The following is a 21,763-nucleotide window of genomic DNA, read 5'->3' as shown; positions in this document are numbered from 1 at the left end:
GGTAATTTGGGTAGAGGTGACTGTTTCTATGCGATCGTGTGAATGGGGTTGCGATCGTGATTGCGTAGGCTTAATTTGGCAGCTGGAAAAATTTGTTCTATGCGATCGCGTGTGAACGTCCGTGATCGCGTAGGCTTGAGCGAGTTGTGCTATGCGAGTGCATGACAAAGGCCGCATTCACGAAGAGGAACGAAGGGAGGAGCTGGGCCACACGCGCTTAATGCTTCGCGGTTGCGTGAGAAGGTTCGCGATCGCGTAGGTTTGCAGAGTCAGCGCTTCACGATCGCATGGGACTTTCTGCGATCGCGTAGAGTTAATTTTGGCTGTGTTGAAATTGTGCTTCACGATCGCGTGAGGAAGTTCGCGATCACGTAGAAGTAATCACTGTTTTTGGGAGATTTTCAGCGAAAATAACGGGGTAAGTGTTCTTAACTCAATATTTGTTAAATTACCCGAATCTATCACTGTTTTTATCATTTAATTGGTGAATTAAATAGGAAAAGTTTGAAAACCCTCTTGGATAGATTTGAGGATTTGAGGGCCGAATCGTTATCGGAATTTAGTAATTTTGTTATGGGTGGACTCGTGGTTGAATGGGCGTTCATATTTCGTAACTTTCGCTGGATTCCGAGATGTCGGCCCCACCGACAAATTTTGAATTAATTTCGGATTTTTATTTAAAAATGTAGTATTTTCTTATGAAATTGATTCCTATAATATTTGCTCAACTATATGGAATTATGTTTTGGTTAGATTCGATGCATTCAGAGTTGGATAATCGAGGGAAGGGCCTGCTAGTAGAATAAATTAGAGTAAGACGAGGTAAGTCTCTTGTCTAATCTTGTGATGGGTAAATTACCCCATAGGTAATTAAATTAATAATTGTTGCTAATTGTGGGAGATACGTACACAAAAGTGTATGCGCAGGTGCGAGCCCAGGCTCCACAGGTGCTGAAATGCCTGGGTAGTGTTTAAAAACGAGGGTTCCGAGATTTTTCTCATTTTGGACATTTTGAGCTCGGTTTTGGCGATTCATGAGAGGGATTTCGAAGGATAACTTGAGGTAAGTCACTTGTAATCATTGTCAGTCAATACTATTAGATTATCATTAAGTATTTTGACTAGATTACATATTTATGAAGTGAAATTAGAGAATTTGGGCCTAGGGATTTCAAAATAAGAATTTGAGATTTGGAGGTCGAGTTGATGTCGGAATTTGGTAAAATTTGTATGGTTTCACTCGTGATTGAATGATCATTCATATTTTGTAACTATGGTCAGGTTTCGAGACGTGGGCCCCACGAGCGATTTTAATAAAATTTCAGATTTTATTGGAAAATTAGTATTTTTCATATGGAATTAATTACTATAATTTGTATTGACTGAATCGAATTATTTGTGACTATATCCGAGAATTTCGGAGACCAATTCATGAGGCAATAGCATAGCAGAGTAAGAAATTATGCGGTTTGAGGTAAGTAACACTTCTAAACTTGGTTCTGAGGGTATGAATTCCTGAATCACGTGTTGTATGAATTGTTTGGAGATATCGCACATGCTAGGTGACAGGCGTGTGGGCGTTCATCATAGGAATTATGACTTAATTGATTCTGTGGAGTTGCATAATTAAATAAATATCATTATCCGCATATCCTCCACGTGTTAGAGAAGTTGAGCTGAGACTCATATTAAAGATAATGTTTAAGCTACACGCCGATATATTTTGGGACCTACATGAGTCGTATTGCTCTTGAACTATTTGTTAAAAATATAATTTTATACTTTGTCACATCTGTCACTTGCATGTCATATCTCAGTATATGTTGTCATCTATCGATACATCATATCATCATGTGGGGTTGATTTTCATATCATTGAGAGGCCGAGAAACTGGAGATTTTTAGTGATATTATGGAATCGGGCTACACGCTGCAGTATGTTTATTTATTTATGGTTGTATCTGGCTATTATAGCGCTTGGGCTTAAGGAGACCTTCCGGAGTCTGCAACCCCCACAGTGAGTGCAGTTGATATATATATATTTGGAATGGATCTTCCGTGGTCATGGATATTGTCATAGATATATATAGGCATAGAGATGTATTTTCCTCATGCCATTTGAAAATGAAACATCCTATCTGTTGTTGAAAGGTTTTTGGGAAAAATCACAGTTTTCCAAAACGTACTCATATTTTGGTGATTTCGGTAAAAGATTTGGGTTTTCATTGATATACTTGAAAAGTAGGTCTATTTTTCTGGAACTGTGAATGAGCTGAGCATTTTATCTCTGAGCCACTTCTTTTATTACTTCTATTATGTTGTTATGAACTGTTGTTGGCTATTGGTGTTGGACCTTGACCTTTGTTCTAGCTCGTCACTACTTTCAACCTAAGGTTAGGTGTGTTACTTATTGAGTACATGAGATCGGTTGTACTCATACTACACTTCTGCACCTTGCGTGCAGATATTGGATGTTGATGTTGCTGTGATCGACGGGAGCTGGATTTGAAGATGTACTTGTATTCCGGTCATAGTTGCCTCTTGTTCATGGTAGCCTTAGATTTATAAAAATCTGTTTATGTACATTTCGAACAAATGATGTATTTATTTCATACCAGCTTGTAAATTCTAATCTTAGAAGCTCATGGTTTATATTACCAGTCCTTGGGGAGTGTATTAGAGTCAGTTAAATATTAATTGGATCGGATTATTGTCATTTGGCTTACCTAGCGGGTGAGGTTAGGTGCCATCATGGCTATTTGGATTTTTTATCATGACACAAAGTAATGGTCTTCTCGCCGTTTTCCGTTCCACTATCTACTTTATTTATCTTCCCATAACATTGTAGGAATGTATTCAGTCTTTGCTTTACAACATCTGCATTTTCTGTGATGTTTTGTTCATCTTGTTTTTGGTTATCAAAGCCTTTTTCAGTAAGAAAATGGTAGGATTTGTTTGAAAAGTCCATTGTCCCAATATACATCAGTATTGTAACATTACAAATCTACCACTAGCGATGAGAAAGTGAAATTAGATTGGGATATAGTTAGGGACGTAACTAGGTTATAGAAAGGGGGTTCAATTGAATTCCCTTAACCAAAAAATTATATTGTGCAGCAAACATGATTTGTTTTATTTACATATACATTGTTGAATCCTCTTGATCTCATCTTTTCAGGCATGTCTAGAAAAGTAAAAGAACTCATGCCGGAAGGACCACTACCACCACAGGAGCTGCTGGCATCGTTGTTAATTAAGTATAAAATCACTCTGACGTCTGCCGGAACCGCAACCTCAGCAATTCTCAGGGTATGCCGGTTTAATCTGTGAAGGCTATAATGAACTAGCGCACAAGCTGTGCCAAGGGCCAAATTCTCCATATCTGCCATAAACGCATACAAAAATTCCTAAAACAAGATATATATTGTAAATATCTATTTGAATTGTCCAAATATGACCAAACTTAAAAGAGCAGAAAATTAGGAACATGTCCCTCCCAGAGTAAATGTAACTAACTTCTACAATCTAAAAGGTAAAAGTAGCCAAACAACCCTTCTCGACCATATGTCGAGCTTTTAGAAAGGAAATAACATGATTAGATGTGCTGGCAGACGAACCCTTCCACTCCAACCTAGGAAATTCTGGCATTGCCAAAGTAACAGTCTTAGAATGGCAATTTAGGACGACATGATATGGGGATAGCCAGTCCATGCCTAGGATAATCTCGAAGTCGTTCATATCAAGTAGCACAAGATCTGCTCTAGTCTCATAATCACAGAATGTAACAACATAGGACCGATAAATCTGATCCACAACAACAGAATCACCCACAGGAGTAGACACATAAACAGGAGTACTCAAGGACTCTCGAAAAACACCCAGGAAATGAGAAAATAGAGATGACACATATGAATACATAGATCCTAGATCAAATAATATGGAGGCATCTTTGTCGTAGGAAGAAATAATACATGTAATCACTGCATCTGAGCCTCTGCATCTGGTCTGGCCGGAAAAGCATAGAACCGAGCCGGAGCGCCAATTGGCTGGCCTCCGCCTGGATGGCCTCCACCTGGCTGGCCTCCACCTCTAGGACGGCCCCTACCCACTTGCCCTCCACCTCTTAGTGGTCGAATGACTGGTGGAGAAACTGGTGCGGTAATCATAGGCTGCTAACCCTGTTGCACTGGTCTACCCAGAAGCATGGGGCAGAATCTCCGTATGTGACTGAAATCCCCGCAGTCGTAACAACCTCTCGGTGCGATGGGCTGCTGACTAGAAGTTTGGCCCTGGTGACCTGAATACCCATTGGAAGAACCCTGAATAGCTGGTGGGCGATAAGAACTTTCTGGCATAACACTGAAATAAGGTCGCACTGGGGCACCCCGAGGAGGTGGTGGTGCTGGATATGTGGGCTTGCTGGACTACCCTCTCGCGAATTGACCTCTACCCTTAGACGGAGTACCTCTGAACTCTCAAGAATATCTAAACCGCTTATCCCTCATAACTTGCTCTCTGCTACACTGACGCACACCCTCAATCCTTCGGGCTATCTCCACAACCAACTCATAAGAAGTCCCCATCTCAACCTCTTGATCTAGTGGCCTGAATGCCGGTATGTAAACCCGCAACAAACCTCTGCATTCTCTCCGCATCAGTAGGGAGTATCATAAGTGCATGGCGAGATAACTCAGAGAACCTCGCCTCATAATCGGTCACTGACATCTGACCCTGCTGGAGCTGCTCAAATTGAAACTGCAGCTCTTCCCTCTGGGAGGGTGGAATATACCTGTCCAGAAAAATATGAGTGAACCTGTCCCAAGTCATGGGAGGAGAATCTGCTGGTCTGCCAAGAAGATAAGACTTCCACCATCTACGGGCTTTGCCATCCAGCTGAAAAGTAGCAAAGTCTACCCCATGAGACTCCAATATCCTCATGCTGTGAAGTTTGTCCCTGCACCGATTAATGAAATCTTGGGGATCCTCATGTCATTCGCCCCCAAAGATAGGAGGATATAGTCTAGTCCATCTGTCCAATAGCTTTTGCGGCTCGGCGGCCGCAGCTGGTCTGGGCTCAGGTGTTGCTGCTGCCACTGGCTGGACTCCACCCACGAGTAGTGCACCCTGGGTCTGATATACAATAGTTGCCTACCCATGAGCCTGTGCGTTAGGGGTCTAAGCTCCCCTCCCCCACTTGAGATGTGGCTGGGTTTGCTGGAAATAAACCGGCCTGAGTCATAGTGTCCATGAATTGCAGCATACGGCCCATGACCTCCTGGAATCCCGGTGCAGATGTGAAATCCACCGGAGCTGGCTCTGCCACGGGCACCTCACCGTGTTCCTCAATGATAGGATCCTCTTCTGGACCCACTGGTGGCATAAATGGAACAATTCTTGGACGTCCTCGTCCTCTACCACGGGCTGGAGCCCTCCCTCGACCTCTGCCTTGGCCTCTAGCAACATGGGGAGTAGCTCTTCCCTGGTCTGGAACCTCATTAGAGCGCGTCCTCACCATCTGTGAGAGAATGAGAGAAAGATGTTTAGTTCTACATCAACTGCACGATGGGAGATGAAGAAAGGTAGTTTTCCTAACACCCTATAGTCTCTCGAAGATAAGTACAGACGTCTCCGTACCGATCCGCAAGACTCTATTAGGTCTGTTCATAACTTGTGAGACATACGTGAACCTAGTGCTCTGATACCATGTTGTCATGCCCAATTCACCTATAGGTCGTGATGACTCCCAACATCCCAGCTAAGCAAGCCAACTAATGATTTAAACATATATTCAATTCTTTAAAAATTATCTGAGTAATCAAACTCTTCGAAATTTCAAAATTTAAGAAAGATATGAGAAAATAAGATAAATTAAAACCCAAGTAAAATAATTAAATCCACAAATTCTACTAGTGTGTGCCAAGACTTGGTGTCACAAGTGTATGAGCATCTAGTAGATTATACAAAATTTTAATACTGTCTGAAATAAAATAGACAGAATACAAATACAAGAAGAGGCACTAGTTGCTGCAGAACGGCTCGAAAAGACAACTCACCACTAAACCTCTAGATAACGTGGGTGCGCGCCGATAGGTCCTCCGGTAGTACCTGTCTCAGGTCCTGCACAAAAAGTGCAGCAAGCGTAGCAAGAGTACGTAAACAACGTGTACCCAGTAAGTATCAAGCCTAATCTCGAAGAAGTAGTGACGAGAGGTCGACTTTGACACTTACTATGGGTCAATAATATTACAATAGAATATATTGAATTAAACATGATTCTTAGGTGAACAAAAATATTTTTTCTTAACAAGCAGAAATAATTAATTCCTTAAAATTCAATAACTTCCAATTTATCAATTAGCTTCGCATGCTGCAATTAAAATATCAAGGTATCGTGTAATTATTATTATTAGGCATGATTTCTACCGAGGTCGTAGGCCCGATCCAGAGTGTCGTGTACATTGCCGAGGGACGTGCGACATGATCCATAGATGCATCTATACTGCCAAGGCGTTCGACCCGCTCCACAAGAAAGGAGGACATTTTCTTATGAACCTCCGGAATGAGAATTTATTAATAATATTAACACATAGGATGTTCAATTTCTGTTAACAATTAAATAATTTACACAAAAATCAAGGATATGAAGTTTCAATCTTTAACTATTTCCTCTAACAATTTACAATACAATTCCATTAATTTAATTAAATAAAGGATGCAATTATCACAAAAAATTCATGATTTGAGTCCTAAACTACCCGGACAAAGCATAATTAGTAGCTACGTACGGACTCTCGTCACCTCGTGCGTACGTAGACCCCCACAATTAGCAAGAATTATTGATTCAAATCATCTATGGGGTAAATTCCCTCTTACAAGGTTAGACAAGAGACTTACTTTGTCTCAAAGCCCACTTTCCGATCACAATGTGGCGTCAAAAATCCCAATTCGGTGCAAAAAAATTTGAAACTATCCAAATGTTATATAAAATAATTAATACATGCTCAATAATTTGAAATTAGACTGTTAAATAAATTATCCGACCAAAATAGTAAAATTCCTAAAATTCACCCCGGGCCTACGTGCCCAGATTCCGAAAATTTTCGGAGGAAAACGTTACCCATAATCTCAAGAACTCAAATATAAAATTTCCATCCAAATCTATGTATTTAACTGAAAGTGTGTAGAATTAACTTACCTTCAATTTCTTAGTTGAAATCCCCTTTCAAAAAGCTCCAAAATCGCCCAAGAATGGAGAGAAATAGGCAAAAATGGCTGTTTTTCCGTTCTTTAAGGGTTCTTCCAAACAGCCCTTTCGCATCTACGACTCGCAAGCCGCTTCTGCGGCTCCATATCTGCGGAAAATGCATCGCAGATATGGCTTCCCCCTAAGCCGGCCCCGTTTGCTTCTCCGGCTTGTACATTGTATCTTCGATGCGCTTTTGCGGTTGTACCTGCGCATCTGCGCCCAGTCCACTTATGCGGTGCTTTTCACACACCTGCGGGCTCGCACATGTGGCTGGCCAAGCGCAGATGCAGTTGCAGCAGAAGCTGGAAGCTTCAGCTGTTGCTCCAAGGTCCAAAATCAATCCGAGCCTCGTTCGATTTAACACACGGGGCCCCCGGGGCCCCGCCCGAACATACCAACAAGTTTGAAATCATAAAACGGACTCGCTCAAGCCCTCAAAACGTGTAAAACAACATCAAAACTAAGAATCATACCTCAAACCAAATTGATTCAACTTAAAAATTTCAAATTCTTCAAACTTACTCCGAACATGCCAAAATATACTTATACTACTCGGAATGACACCAAATTTTGTGTGCAAGTCTTAAATCACCATACGGAGTTATTCCTAGGCTCGAAATTCTAAACAGACTTCAATTACTCCAAAACCTACTCCAAACCAAATTTAAAGAACATTAGACCTTCAAATAGTTGATTTTCACTATTAAACTCCGAAACGTTCCTGGGTTGTCCAAACCTCGATTCGAACATATGCCCAAGTCCAAAATAATCATACGAACCTATTAGAACCGTCAAATTCCGATTCCGGAGTCGTTTACTAAAAATGTTGACCACTACAAAAAAAATAGCGTTTAGCGACGGACATATTCCGTCGCTATACATGTTATATTCCGTTGCTAAAAGAGTTTAGCGAGGAATTCGCGACGGATTCAAGTTGGTCACTAAAATGCTCGTAGCGAAGCTCATAGCGACGAAAAATGCAAAACCGTCGCAAACCTAGCGACGGATTAGCGATGCAATATATTCGTAGCCAAGTTTAGCGACCGAAATATTTGTCGTTATTTTGCTTTGTGTAGTCGCTATTTTGACTAATTTTGTCGCTACACTTCATAACAAAATTCGTCGTTTGTTCTTATTAGCAACGAAATAATCCGTCGCTAGTTCTTACTGGTTTCAGTGATAAAAATCTTTTCTCGCCAATCTGTCGCAATATTTATTTAAAAAATTTTATTTATTTATTATTTTAAATGTATCATGTTCAAGCACATTACATCAATGTTATTAAATACACTTAATTAAAAGTGTCTGATATTAATATAAATAAACATTCAACAAGGTCCAAAATTTATAGCATAATGCATATAATTGTATCGTTAAGTACAAAACATCCACAAGTACCAACAATAAAGTTTAAACAAAATAGGCTAACTATGTGAGGCCGGAGAGTCATGGTCATCGTCAGAACCCAATGCATGAACCTCATCAATGTTAGCAGCAATGGAAGAGATAGAAACTATAGGTGCCACATATGATGGGTGGTTGGTAAGATTAATATTTGGCTGATGCAAGGGTAAAGAAACTAATTCGCGTACCTGCTCAATGATTACAGGAACTATATGATCTATCACCATAAGAATCAATCGTGTCACTAACTTATCCATATTCCTTATCAGTGTTGATTGAGCATTTGAAGGTGTTGCTGAGGATGTTGCATCAGATCCAAAAGAGTCATGAAGATTCGGCTCATAATAGCATTTTTCTTGAGATCCAAGACCATATACTCTTCTTTTCATTTCTCCTTCCGCAGCTTCGTAATATGCTTTACACTAATCAATATCAGATTGACTGTGTGTTTGCTGCTGTAATATTTCTTGATAGTTTTCCTGCAGAAGAGTTAATAATTAGTGAAGTTGAAATATTAAAGAATATTGAGTATTCAATTTACAAAATGAAAAAAAGATATGAAAGTAAAGTCAATAAAATTATTTAAAAAGTTGACTTACATGTACAATTCGGGATTTCTCACCAACAAATAATTTTTCATCACTACCATGTGTATGAATGTGCAAATGTATCTCACTTGGTGTTGGATCTCGATCCTTTTTAATAGCATATAAAAAATATATTCAATTCAAAATATTGGCAAAAAGTCGTTTGTATAAAAATGATATTGAAAAATAACATAGAGAAAAGGAAGCAACTTAAGTAGAACAGAGAAACTAAAAACTAAACAAGTTCCTACCTTCAAAATCTTGTTAGTTTAAGGAAGCACCTGGAAAGAATATTTTAATTTGTTTCTTGAACTTCCATGTAAATTAAAGACTCTTCAAAGCTCATTAGTGACATGGCTAGCTTTTGATTGCAGAGAAGTCTCCAAACTGGTTTTGAAGCTCCCAATCTCAATTTCCACCTCCGAAATCAACTCCAATGTGGGCAAAGTATTTAGAGCAAGACAACGTAAAAGATATATAGCTTTTTTCTTTCCACTATGTGATGATAATAACATCAAATTGACAAAGATAGCAGGGAGAGAAGCTTAAGGTTCTTATTGGCTCAGTTGGATCCGGAACAATAAGGTGCCTTTTGTTAAAGAACTTCTCAACTTTCTAAACTAGCATTATAACTTGTCAAACACGATACTATGGACTTCAGCAACCACTCGTGTTGCTTCACTTTATGTTGCTGCTGATACTTATGTCATGAATTCTCAGGTGAGCCTTCACTACTCTAACTTAATTACGGCTCAGTTTCAGGAAATGTAGAATGACAAAGCTTTTTTTAGATATTAATATTAAAGAGTTTAACATGGAAGTTTATGTAACAGTGAAAAGGTGACAAGTAAGGAATATAGTTTCTTCTTTTGGAAAAAAGTGCAAGTGAACTAGATAGATGAAAAAGAAAAATAGAATATAGGTCAAGTAAGTAGACATGGATGGCGTAAAAAAGAATATCATAAGATATTATTATCCAAGAAAATACATCAGCCTAGGTGCACTCTTGTAAACAAAAAGCTCAACTTGAGTCAAAACATATAATTTTAAAGCAGAGTAAAAACTTGAGTCCTAACGTTTCCTCCTATTTAATTTTAAAAGGAATGGACATAGCTTTCTTATTCCTGTTTTCGTAACTTTTTTCTTAAATCCTAACTTAATCATAAAAATGTTGATTGATACCAAAATCCAATGAGGTTACTTGCTACAAATCCTTGCCATAAATGGTCGAAACCAAATATGGTCTCAATTAGCTTATCCAATCACATCAGACATGAACATCACTATAATAGAACATGAAACAATCCGAACAAGAGCAAAGAGAAATAAACTATAAGGAACTCGCCTTTCTTCATAAAACAATCAGTTGTGAAGTTTTTATTCTTTAGCTGAGTGTTTACATCAGCTAAAAGGAACTCGCCTTTCTTCACACTAGATGAGGTAATGGCCTAAATAGTGAGATAGAACAACAATACATTTATTTATGTACCCACTGGAGCAGTATCAAGAAACAATAATCCATGGATGAATAAAGCAATGCAAACAATATACGCATCAGGAAACAGTAAAGTAATTGGGATCTCTAATGTGTTCATAATACATTTAACATGTAAATGACTTGTACTGAAACATTTTAAAATGAGTGTTGTAGCAGGATGTTGAAGACTTGTAGCATAATAGGAAACAAATGAGAGGTCATTAATGCATTCCAAAAATTTCTTTTGGCAGGACAAATAAGTATCAATTTATATAATTTTATGGCCCACGAAAGCAAATTGTAATGATGAAAGAGAATTAATCAATGTCTCTATTTAAATACATGTTGTCACAAGCTTCTCTAATATAACTGGCAGCTAAATCAACAGTACATGTTGATCCTTCCTTTTGGAAAGAATTAGTACCTTAGATCATTTTCAAGATTGCATAACTGGAAAATAACAAGAAATCATAAAATAATTGGTCAAACTACAAACAGAAAATGACAATCAAGTAGATAAACTTTTTTTACTTTTGAGATTAATAATAGTCAACTAGATGAACTTTAACCATTATTTAATAATAGTACTCATTGTAGCAATACTGTCGAGATAGCTAACAAAGAATTTCAAAGGGCGAATTCGTCTTTCACTTCACTTAAAAATCCAAAAGGAATATTTCAAAAAAGTTGCATTAAATCTCATCATGTTTATGAGATAAAGCATAATAATTTCAGATACAATATCTAACTTGAAAGAGACTAGAGTAAATGTGTATCAACCAGCCATTGAAGCATGAAAATCATATCAATTTAATCTACAATAATCAGAACAATAAAAGATTACAATAAAAAATAAGTAAACACAAGCCATGAATAGAAGCTCAAATAATAACCCGACAATATAAAGCACCTTTTAACACCACATTCAATGAAAGACATAAAATTGAAGCAAACTTACAGCAAAGGTAGAACCAAATCAAGAAAATAGGAGGAAGTATAAATTCACCTGCTATATATCACATAGCCTAAATCTAACTTAGAATTGAACTAAGATCTAAATTAACAAACAGAATACCAGATCCAGAAGATTAAAGCAGCATTATTACCTTATCCAAAAAAAACAGCATCGTTAAAAGTAAAAAATTGCTGTCAAATTCAACAAAATTGCTAGAACCAAAAAGTATTTCAACACAGCCATACAACAACTACAACTCAATCCTAAATAGCTGGGGTCCACTATGTAATCCTCCAAATAAAAAGATTAGTAAAGAGAATACTAGATCTAGAGGGTTAAAGTAGTATTCAAAGCAGCCATCAAATTCTATACAAAGAGGTAGAACTAAAGTGTATATAAAATCAAAATACAGTGGAAAAAAGTAATCTTGAACTCACTAAAAGACTCATTTGAAGAAACCACGCAAACCCATTTGATGGCATGTTCAAAGAAACCAGGAAAAGCTATGAACCAGCAAAATTAGAAAACAAAATATGGATATCTATGTTCCCATTGTATATGAGCCTTAGATTCACGCCCAATTTGTTGTATTGGAAGCAAGTATCTCACATTATTGAAGATGAGAGAAAGTGGGCGACTTTGATAGAGAGAGAGAATATGAGTTCGTAAGCAAATTTGTGCCCTAGATAAACTTTAACTTTAAAAAGACACAGCGACGGAACTAGCTACGGAAATAATCTTGTCGCTAATAATAACTTGGGCAAAATTATTTTTACGAATCTAGCGACAGAATTTTTGTCGCAATTAAATTTGTAATGTTTCGATAAGTAAAATAAACGCAGCGACAAAGTTTTTTGTCGTTAAATTCGTCGCTATTTTTTAATAATTTTTGTCGCCCCACTTTCGTCGCTAATTTTGTAGGTAAATAAAGGCACCCATTTTTAGCGACGGATGTAAAGTTTTGTCGCTAATCCATCGCTATATTTGATAGTAAATCTTTTGTAGCTTATTTAGCTACGAAATATGTCTTGTCGCTAAACGATGTTTTTTTGTAGTGGACCGAAGTCAAACTTTACACTTAAAGCCCAACTTAAGGAACCAATTATTCCGATTTCAAACCGAACACTTCCAAATCTCGAACCAACCATCCCCGCAAGTCATAAATTAATAAAAGCACATACGGAGAGTTTTATTTAGGGGAACGGGGTTCTAAAAGTCAAAATGACCGGTTGGGTCATTACATTACCGACGGAGTGCATCGGTACAACCAATTAAATTTTGACCGGTCAAAGTATCATTATTTATCGAGAGTTGTCCGTCGGTTATTTTATAAAAAAAAATAGAAATTAAAAATTTCAAAAGTACCGAGGGACTCCGTTGGAAAGTCCCTCGGAATAGCGACGAAAAAAAGTTTGTCGGTACTGCTGCGTCGGTAAACAACTGTTTCTTAGTAGTGATAACCAGTTTTATCCCACACCGTGGGGTCTGGGGAGGGTAGTATGTACGCAAACCTTATCCTTACCTTGTGAGGATAGAGAAGTTGTTTCCAATAGACCTTCGGCTCAAGAAAGCATAAGCACCAAATTAATGACAATATAGACAAGAAGGGACAGTACCAAAAAGCCATATAAAAGCAGAATAAAAATAACAAGATATTAAGGTAATCAACAATGAAAGAAAACAACATTAGTCATAAAAACCTATTGTCCACAGAAAGTGAGACTGCTTGTCAATACTACTGTTATGAACACTCTAGACTATCTACTACGGTCAAGGAACATAAGAGGCATAAATAGCCCTGAGGAGAGACGTTTACTATAGGTCCATTTCAGGACATGGAAAGCAGACTTTTTATGTTTACAAGAAACTAAATTACAACACTTCCCCCAACAGTTTGTCATTTACCTTGGACCTGGTAGAATAGCAGCTTTTGCAGCACTAGAGACAGAAGGCACTTGGGGGGGGGGGGGGTATTGTGATTATCTGGGACAGGGAATGGCTTTCAGTATTCTATTTGGGGTCCAGCAAACAGGCAAGATGGAGATACTGTGTGGCTTGAGTTATCTGCTGTCAAGAGGCTCTGTGTAGAGCCTAGGGTAATTTGTCGTGACTTCAATGTCACTCGGTTTCCAAGAGAAAGGAGTAACAGAAGGTGCACCAGTCCTATGGAACAATAGCCTAAACTTGGCAATTATTCTCAAGGATGAAGTAGTGAAAAGTGTGAACTAAGTTATTCTTTTTTTTGGACGTGTTAAGTTATTCTTTCTCCTGAGCTATTATTGTTTCAAGCAAAGCAAATTTGACTCTCCCTTTCTTTGATTTATCTGTTGGTCTGAATATAAGCCACATAAAACGATAGAACGGCAACCTAAACTTTTTCAAGCTAGTCCATCTGATCCTGTTAGTTGTCGTACTAACTGCTCCACATACTTGCTCAGTTGCAAATTTTAGCACAGTACTCCAGGCGAATCCAACTCTGTTAGCTCAAGTTAATTCAGGAGCACCTCAAGGTTCTGGAGCATTTGGCAATGTTTACAAACTCACTTTGGAACCAGGAAATAAATGGGAACTGTTGCCAGGTGAATATGCCTTCAAAGTGGCTAAAAACGAATCTTGATTTTGTAGTCAAACATCACTGTACAGAGATACCAGAGATCGTGGAGGTATAAGCTAAACATAAAAACATCTACATTAATTTAACAGTATACTTTGTCGTATCTTGTAAAAACCAGTAAAATAAAAGATCTCTAATATACAAATTTCAATTCAACCAAAAGTATGCTAGATTTTGTAGTCAGGAAAAAACTCTACAATACTCAATGTTTGTTTGTTTCATTTGTAGACAAGGTGTTGTATGCCCCTCATGCTCCCTGAGCAATTTTCAAGATGTTTTTATCTTATGACAAGGATAGGTTAAAAAATTCTCTCCAAGCATATATTGTAACCTGAATAAGAATTTCCTACTATCTTTTACTACTTTTGAGAATGTAAAATCTTTTACTATTACACGACCTATATATCTATATATATTTACCAATTCAAGAATTCTTGTTCTTCATAAGGTGGAAAGATCATAGACAAACTTGAAGAACACTATTTAATGGGCAAAAACTGAAGCAATACTTGTACAATCAGTTTCAGACAACCAGCTATAATCAGTAAAGAGATTGTTATCATAATCCAGTTAACGCTTTTCTCTTTTACTGTTACATACTTAAGTATTTCTCTTTCCCCGTTACAAGAACATTCTGATCCTGCCTTACTAACTTTATGTTTTCTCTGTCCTTTCACTTTCTCTAGTGGTAACATTTGGTCACGATGTGTTTTTTATATAAAATTTTAAAAAGAGGGTAAATTGGAACTAAGATAACTTGCAAGGTGAAAAAGAAGAAGAGAAGTTTGTTGAGGTTTTTGTTTTTAAGATAAAATAGTCTTAAAATGAGGGTGAATGGGAAATGGAGGAAAAATGAAATTTTTGAGTAAAATTTTAAGTTTCCCCCTCTTGACAATGAGACATTGTCCTATATTGGAAGAGGAAGAGATTTTTGGTGGGTATATATATAATTGCTCTTCTTGTAGCTCTTAAAGAGTTAAGAAGAAAGCAAGCCTCGCGCCGTCGTCGTCGTCGCTCGGCTCGGCTTCGGCTTTGGCTTTGGCTTCGGCTTCGGCTTCGGCTTCGGATTTGGTCAACGGATATTTTTCAATCCGTATATTGACCATTTGGCAGCCGCCTAATGCTCTTCCCATTATGAATGTGCTTGCTCCACAAACAAGCTAATGCTTGCTCCACCATGGAGGGTGGACGATTGGTCTTTTTCAACACTGGCTGCTATATATATGTGCAGCAGCTGTTAAAGAAAGACACACAACACACAAGGCACAAACGAAAATCGCTCAACAGATTTGGCTATACATTGCATTCCTTCCTCTCAGCATTTCCATACGATTTTCTGAGTTTCTACTCCCTCGTTCTGCATTGTTTTTAACTTCAAACAAAGCAACTATAAGTGTGATTTGCTACCGAACTTTGTGTTCGCTTAAACACTGGGGTTTGAAGTACCGCTATACCAGTGTGTGATTCATTCTATCCTGGGAGGAAATAATCCATTACCTTGGGTACTAGGAGGGGATTAAATTCCTTAAGGAAATACTGTGAATTCAGTGGGCTCGAATTAATTACTGTTTCATTACGTTAACTTATATTTTGCAGAATTATTATTTACAAATACAGCAATATTGGCGGGACTAACAATCTTAAGGAATTTAATATTTATTTCTGTATTTGTATTATTCTTATTATTCTGCAAACTTAAACCTTTGTGATTTTGTGTGCTCCCGTTTTGGAGAGTAAAAGCCTTCATGGCGTTTTGTTGGAGATTAAAATCTATGTGATTTTTACTCCAGTTTGAAAACGTGTATTAAACGTTTCTTTGTGTCATTCTTTTACAGAAAAAATGATGACTCAAAGCGAAAACCAAGCTATTCCGATGGTGACTGCCAACGCATCGACAAGCCGAACACCGGCGTTGGCACCGGCAGAAAAACCCGAAAAATTTTTCGGGATTGATTTCAAGCGCTGGCAGCAGAAGATGTTCTTCTACTTAACTACGTTATGTCTACAGAAGTTCATCAAGGAAGATGTTCCTGATCTGCCAGATAAAACTCCAGAGAATGAACGCTTTCTCGTGATTGAAGCGTGGAAGCATTCTGATTTTTTATGCAAGAATTATATTCTTAGCGGACTGGATGATAATCTGTATAATGTATACAGTAGCGTGGAGACGTCAAAAGAATTGTGGAATGCGCTTGAAAAGAAATATAAAACTGAAGATGCCGGGATGAAGAAATTCGTTGCCGCAAAATTTTTGGACTACAAAATGGTAGATAGCAAGTCTGTTATTACCCAAGTCCAAGAATTGCAAGTGATTATTCATGATCTACTTGCTGAAGGTCTTGTCATCAACGAAGCATTCCAAGTAGCAGCAATGATTGAGAAGTTGCCTCCGTTGTGGAAGGACTTCAAAAATTATTTGAAACACAAACGAAAGAAAATGTCCCTTGAAGATCTCATTGTTCGGTTGAGAATCGAAGAGGACAATAAAGCTGCTGAAAGGAGAGGCCGTGGTAATTCAACAATAATGGGAGCAAATATTGTTGAAGATAACAAAAAGAGGAAGAAGGCTTCTGGTCCGAAATACAACCCAAGCAAGAAGCGGTTCAGTGGAAACTGCTACAACTGTGGGAAAACCGGACACAAATCTATGGAGTGTCGTGCTCCGAAAAAAGACAAGAAAAGGGGTCAAGCAAACATCGTAGTAAAGCATGATGATATTGATAACTTGTGTGCCATGGTTTGATTCAGGAGCCACTCGCCATGTTTGTGCAGTTAGAGAAGCTTTTGCTACTTATGCTCCTGCTGGACCCGGAGAGACAGTTTATATGGGAAATGCTTCAACAGCAAAAGTTGAAGGATATGGGAAGATATTTCTGAAAATGACTTCTGGCAAGGTCATGACTTTGAACAATGTCCTTCATGTTCCCGAAATGAGAAAGAATTTAGTCTCTACTGGACTTCTTGTTAAGTACGGTTTTAAGTGTGTTTTTGTGTCCAACAAGGTTGTCATTAGTAAGAATGAAATATTTGTAGGAAAAGGTTACCTCACCGAGGGCCTTTTCAATCTGAATGTAATGGTTGTGAAAAATAATAATAATATTTCAGCTTCTTCTTACTTACTTGAGTCAAATGATTTATGGCATGTACGTTTGGGTCATGTCAATTATAAAACCTAGCGGAAAATGATTAACTTGGAAGTACTGCATAAGTTTGAATGCAAAAAATCAAAATGTCAAACATGTGTGGAATCTAAGTATGTTAAACATTCTTATAAGTCAGTTGAAAGGAATTCAAATCCTTTAGACTTAATTCACACAGATATTTGTGACATGAAGTCAATACCATCTCGCGGTGGAAAGAAGTATTTCATAACTTTTATTGACGATGGTACTCGATATTGCTATGTTTACTTACTGAATAGTAAAGATGAAGCAATAGACGCATTCAGGCAATACAAAAATGAAGTTGAAATGCAACTTAACAAGAAAGTAAAAATGATAAGAAGTGATAGGGGTGGTGAATATGAATCTCCTTTTGAAGAAATATGTTTAGAATATGGAATTATTCATCAAACAACAGCCCTTTACACGCCCCAATCTAATGGGATTGCGGAAAGAAAGAATCGCACATTAAAGGAGATGATGAATGCGTTGTTGATAAGTTCTGGTTTGCCACAGAACTTGTGGGGGGAAGCCATTCTTACGGCTAATCGAATATTAAATCGAGTGCCCCATAGCAAAACACAATCCATTCCATATGAAAAATGGAAAGGAAGGAAGCCCAACTTGAATTATTTTAAAGTGTGGGGGTGTTTGGCAAAAGTGCAAGTTCCTAAACCCAAAAGGGTAAAGATAGGACCGAAAACCGTTGATTGTATTTTCATTGGATATGCGACAAATAGTAAAGCATATCGATTTTTGGTTCATAAATCAGAAAATCCCGACATTCATAATAATACGGTTATAGAATCAGATAATGCTGAGTTTTTTGAAAATATATATCCGTATAAAAAGGAATGTGAGTCGTTTGGTGAAGGATCTAAACGACCTCGGGAAGAAACAAAAGAAAGTATATGTAATCAGGAAGATCCAAGATGTAGTAAACGTCAAAGAATGTCTACTTCATTTGGACCAGATTTTGTGACTTTCTTATTGGAGAATGAGCCTCAAACATTTAAAGAAGCTATGATTTCTTCGGAATCATTGTTTTGGAAAGAGGCAGTCAATAGTGAAATAGAATCCATATTGAACAACCATACATGGGAATTGGTTGATCTTCCTCCTGAGGTTATAAACCCGACCCCATTTTGATAAATATGCTTTGGGGCTTATTTTGGGGCAAATATTTGATGATTTTAGAGAGAAGTGAGAGTGTTTTAGAGAGAGGAAGTAGATGAAGTGTTTTATTCACCAAGATCTTGTTCAATCCTTGAAATCCAACAAAGAAATCTCACAGGATCTTCACTCAAGAGGTTAGATTCAAACCTCTAGTCTTCAATTTCGAGTTTTTGGGGTAAAAGATGGGTGATTGGGAGTATGATTCTTGGGTGTAAGAGTATTATGCATATATGCTTGTACCAATAAGGTTTCTGGGAAGATTTTTCAGCTCAAATAAGTAAGGATTGGGTTATGAAGTGAAGGAAATCTTGTAGAAGAACTTTGTAACCAAATTTGCGCACCTAGTGTTTGATAAAATGCTCAAATGAGCTGAAGCCATGAATATCTTCCTAATTATGGTTCACTTTTGTTATGTTCTAAATAGATTGAAGTTGGTAGGATTTACAGAACCTCGTAGTAATGTAAGGAAAACTCAAGAAAGAATGGAGCCGTCCGGAGGTCAATTCATGTGAGAAAGCTATTTTAATATATTAGCCTAACTTCGAAAAGGTAAGTATCTTGCCTAACCTTGAGTGGGGGAATTACCCCTTAGGCATTGAGTCTTATACGGAAATTGTGTAATTGAAAACCATGTCCGCGAGGTGACGAGTATGTACTTGGTTTATATGTGCAAATTATATCAGTTGGAATTTGCAGACGCCCTTAAGTATTAAATTGGAAAATTGTTGGAACTTAGTAAATCCTTGAATTTGTCATACCTCATTCCTTATTTGTCAAGTTTGTATTTTATATGATAATTTGGTCTAATTGCCACTTGGATTTTTATGTGAATTCTGTGGGTTTGTTGATTTGATAGTTTCTTGGAATTAAATTCATAATGGATTTCTTATCTGTAAGTAATCATTAAATAAGTCTGCAAGGAGACGTTAACATAATTATCTAAAATTTTGATTAAAGAAGACGTTGTCCTATGCTGTGTTACTTTTCTATCTTTTTTATTGTGTCAAAGTTTATATTCGTTGTGTGGAGCCGTGGGCTATTTGTTGAGAAATTTATTGATTTTGTTATATCTTTGGAATTGGTTGTGGCCTATGGGCAAATCGTGATATGAATTATTGTAGTGTATTGTCGTGATAATATTCTGTGTAAATTGTTGTGTGATTGGAGTTATTATTCTGAGGGCATAAGGGGGGCATTCCACTGTTGACATTATGTGAGTATAAGGGTAGCATTTCACTGTGCTTATGTTTATTGGGAAATTGTATAGACAGAGTGATAAGGGTAGCAATATGAACGATAAGGGTGGCTATAGGAGCGATAATGGTGGCTATTGATATTGTCAGGGCGAAGGGATAAGGGTGGCTATTGATATTATTAGGACGTAGGGATAAGGGTGGCTAGTGTCAGGGATGATATGTGATGATATGAGATTATTGTGTTGGTGATTTTTATGTGATGTTGTGATTTTCCTTGTGTTTATCCTTATATATTGTGCAACTTTTCTTGTTGTTTCGATAAACTTGATAATAGCCTGATCTATGTTGAAATTGTGAGTATATGGCTATTGCCGGGCAGATAATATTATATGGGATCGGGTTGTACACGACAGCAGAGATGGAATGTGGACACGATGTACCGAGAAAAATATGATGGTTTTTATTATTGGCACGTGAACTGTCCGTACAGATGTGATATGAAATGTGGGTATGAGGTGCCGGAGAAAATATGATGATTTAATTAGGAGCATGCAGTGCCATTGCAATATGAAAGTGGGATGAGAGCAGTGCTACGGAAAATATGAAAGTAGGCTAAAACCCGTATTTTATGATTATGAAATGAGGTGTCACAGGGTGACTTTTATTTCAATGATTTATATTCAAAATATTTATTTGGAAAGATTTTATTCAAAATATTATTTGAAAGAAGTATATTCGAAATATATTTAATGTAAAGGATTATGTTCTAGAGAATTCTATTAAAAAAGGTATAGATGAAATATGTATATTTTGAAGGAATTGATTATTGGTTGTACTTGTGTTCATTATCTGTTTAAGCAATATTTTTGGAGTTCTTGTTGCCTGGCTGGTTACATCACTAGTTGATTATTGTTGCTATCACTGCTATTTGTTTTCTATTATTTTTGTATACTTTATTACATAGGTTATTATACTAGTGAATGTCGCGACTGTACTTCGTCACTACTCCACCGAGGTTAGTCATAATATTTACTGGGTACCGACTGTGGTGTACGCATACTACACTTCTATACATTTTTGTGTAGCTAGGTATTGGAGATATCGGACCGGTCAGAGTTAGCGTGTGATCGCATGGATTCAAGGTAGAGTTGCTTAGTCATCGCAGTCCCTTGGAATCTTTCCATTTTATTGTACTGTTAATTATTATTCAAACAGTATTGAGTATTCGACCCTTGAAATCATTTCATGTATTGAGTTAGAGTTCGTAACTCAGTATTACCAGTCTTGATAGTTTGTTTGAATATTTTCGTTGTTGGTTTTGACAGTTATATTAATTTATATGTTTACAAACATGGCTTGAATTGTTGTTATAGTCAGCTTACCTAGTCTTATAAACTAAGTGCCATCACCACGCATGTGGTGGGATTTTGGGTTGTGATAAGGATATTATACTGTGTATTGTGATGCATCTCCGATTAGACTTGGTACAATATTGATGCAAGATGGCTGGGTGATTGCATATGCGTCGCAGCAGTTGAATTTTCATGAGAAGAATTATCTTGTTCATGACTTAGAATTGGCAACCATTGTTCATGCGCCGAAGATTTGGAGGCGGTACCTTTTCGGTGTCTTGTATAAGGTATTTACTGATCATCGTAGCCTACAATATCTGTTCAAGAAAAAAGATCTCAATTTGAGGTAGAGAAGATGGTTGGAGCTGTTAAAAGACAATGATATCCCCATTTTGTATCACCCTAGAAAGGCTAATGTGGTGGTCGATGCGTTGTGTAGAAAGGTTGTGAGTATGGGCAGCCTTGCGTATATTCCGGTTGGTGAGATCCCGTTAGCTACAGATGTTCAGACTTTGGCCAATCAGTTCGTAAGGTTATATGTTTCAGAGCACAGTTGTGTTCTAGCTTGCATAGTCGCTAGGTCTTCTTTATATGAG

At 37.5% G+C, this 21,763-nt stretch overlaps 1 long non-coding RNA gene across 5 annotated transcripts; it reads right to left on the bottom strand.

The window, feature by feature from the left end:
- Positions 1 to 3,077: 3,077 nt before the first annotated feature.
- LOC138904002 (uncharacterized) lies at positions 3,078 to 12,595 on the bottom strand. 5 transcript variants are annotated; one of them, XR_011413248.1, is made up of 5 exons: positions 9,488 to 12,595; positions 9,249 to 9,344; positions 8,838 to 9,128; positions 6,053 to 6,116; positions 3,078 to 3,381 (listed from the first exon to the last, which is right to left on the bottom strand). It is a non-coding gene; the product is annotated as an uncharacterized lncRNA (long non-coding RNA). The 5 variants fall into 5 exon arrangements; XR_011413247.1 differs by lacking the exon at positions 3,078 to 3,381 and adding an exon at positions 3,744 to 5,514; XR_011413249.1 differs by lacking the exon at positions 6,053 to 6,116 and having other exon boundaries at positions 3,080 to 3,381; positions 9,488 to 12,432.
- Positions 12,596 to 21,763: the final 9,168 nt, after the last annotated feature.

The sequence above is a fragment of the Nicotiana tomentosiformis genome, unplaced genomic scaffold, assembly GCF_000390325.3.
Source record: "Nicotiana tomentosiformis unplaced genomic scaffold, ASM39032v3 Un00318, whole genome shotgun sequence".
In the NCBI taxonomy this organism is placed as follows: Eukaryota; Viridiplantae; Streptophyta; class Magnoliopsida; order Solanales; family Solanaceae; genus Nicotiana; species Nicotiana tomentosiformis.
Note: the sequence above shows the minus strand (reverse complement) of the source record. Positions and strands in the feature narration are given on the sequence as shown.